Genomic DNA, 2,674 nt, shown 5'->3' with positions numbered 1-2,674 from the left:
GCGAGCCAAAAGACAGAGAGTACACCCAAAATAGAGAAGTGTAAGATAAATATACAAAAAAAAAAAAAAATCAAATGCCTCCCGTGACAAGCTGAAGAATAATTACTAGACTCAGTCCAACAACAAAAGAATGACCTTCAAAAAGTATGGAGCATATCGACTTAGAAGCAGAGGAAGATTCAAGGGCTTCTCCACCAACTTTCATCACACCTCCTCAAAGTCCAAGCCGAATAACACCTGAAATTGATCTTGTACAACAGGAGATTTATGATTATATTGAGTCCCTGGAGAAAAGAGATGCAGAAAAAACATCAACTTCAAATCAAGAAGAAGTCTAGTTTAGTAGACCACAAGAACCTCCTATAATAAATATTTTAAAACAATAAATTTTCGAGTTGGAGACACTAAATGAGTACATTTAGAAGCAGAATCAAACCCTAAAGGCGCAAAGTGAAATCCAAATAACTAAGAGCAAAAATATCCTTTTACACCTAAGTCTGTGGTATAAGAAAAATAAGAAGTTGAATCAAAGAAACAGAGCTTTACAAAGACAAGTCATCAACCTGAAATACAAGATTCTCATGAAAAATCCAAGGATGGCTATGGTTGGAAAGAAAGGGAAAAAGATGAAGTTGGATGTACGTGCAGAGTTCTCAAAATAAATGCAATAATTAAACAGGAGACATCAGTTTTGTGTTTTGCATGAGGACATGCAAAGACCTCGGCATGGGGGAATGTAGGTCTCATGATTGTTTTCTTTTTGACACCATTTCCATCCATTTTCCTCTTTTATCATTGCTATCAACTCAAATAAACAGTAAAGATATAGATTTTGACATGGTAAGGTACTCAAATGTCTTATTTTTCATATTTATTAATGTGCCTTATTATTAAGTTAAAAGATTGTAATAACTATGGAATTAACATAATTCTGCAGTTGTTTCATGATTCCGTAGCTATCTTCATGGTTTTCTGAATTCCAGTACACCATCCTATTCGCCTGAGCCAAATCATCAAGGAAATCGCCCAGTGGTGCAGTCAAAGAAGTAGGTCAATACGTGGATAAACGGAGCAACAAAAGTTCAAATAGATCACGACTCTCTAATTTTCTTTCCAAATAGAAAATCGTCGAGAAACATTATTTCTCCGTTATAAGATTAGAATTCAGATTAGGATTGTTTTAAGTTTTTAAAGCATAGAAGTCTAAATCTATTGAGCATGAATATATATATATATATATATATATATATATATATATATATATATATATATAACTCTGAAAGAAAAAAGGTAGGACGCATATATGTAATCGTTAATTAACAGTTTGAAGTTTCATAACTCTATTCTTTTTAATTAAAGAAGTATTCTCGTCAATCTCATGTGCAGTTAGTTATTGAATTAAAGTCTTAAAATTGTTGGCATTATGATACAGGTGTTGTCCTTGATGGCAACTCACTCAGATGAAAGATCATGGTGTAGCATGTCAATAGCAAAGAATTACATATCAGACTACAAAGAATGAAGAAAGAGAGGTATACGCAAGTTCACCTTAACCAAGATGTGTATACACATAGGTTCACTGAACACAAGTAGCGTATACGTACACACACACTTTCACAGAAGGAAAATCGTGTATATGTTGGAAAACTAAGTTTTTGGTCCAAGGTATTTTGATCCATGGTATTGGTCCAAGGTATTTGGTCCGAGGTATTGACCCTAGGTATTTGGTCCTAAGTGGGCTTTGATCCATGGTATTGAGAAAGGCCTAAAAATATATAAGGAGGAGATGATCATTAGGCCAAGGTGTGCAAGTATCGAATATCTGATGAAGTGTGAGATCAAGTATGCAGGTTATTGACTTATGGTGCTCTACTTGATCTAAACCAAGGATGAACCTTAGCGGTTGAAGAGGGATAAGGTCTAATGATGGATCAGGATCTTAAGGCTTGAAATGAATTATCATTATATGGTTTTATCATGTATAGTCTAGATCTGAATATTGACACGTGTTATTCTATAAATGTTATGATCTGGGTATAACTGAAGTCTGGAATAACTGCAAAATTATGAATTAATATTTACAGATGTGTACGCTTATTGGCTTTGATAAAAGCGCATATACACGCTAGTTCGACACATGGAAGTAGCGTATACCTTATGAAGTATGTTTCAGTTGTTTTTGTTTTCTATTGCAGAGTTCTAGGATCTGCTTTGGGTTCTGGTGACAGTGTTCTGAATGATCAGATTCAGGTTATGACGATTGAGTTTCAATTATTGGTTGATGCAGATGTACATGCTGATTGTATTGCAGTTATGATGTTGTTGATGGGTCCAGTATGAAAATTGAATGAAACGTGGCCTTCAGATTGTGGTGTTGTGTTCTAGGAGTATCCAGTCTGAAAATTCATGAAACGTGGTCCCTGGTAGAAGAGTGGAGTTTTCTATAGGCTAGAACCTACGTACTAGTATACATATTGGCTAGTACAAGAGCTAGGGGTTGTAGCTCCCTTCCAGTAGTCACTGGAGAACGAGAGAAGGCTGTAGCCTTCTACAGGTGGGTGCCTACATACTGGTATGAGTTTGCACCAATACAAGATTGTAAATAGATTTTCTTATTATTAAAAGAAGACAGAGATGATAGCAGCAGGTGGTTTTTACCCACATTGGGTTTCCA

This window comes from Pinus tabuliformis, chromosome 8 (genome assembly GCF_031772625.1).
Source record: "Pinus tabuliformis cultivar Carrire ecotype Pingquan chromosome 8, CPIR1, whole genome shotgun sequence".
In the NCBI taxonomy this organism is placed as follows: Eukaryota; Viridiplantae; Streptophyta; class Pinopsida; order Pinales; family Pinaceae; genus Pinus; species Pinus tabuliformis.
Note: the sequence above shows the minus strand (reverse complement) of the source record.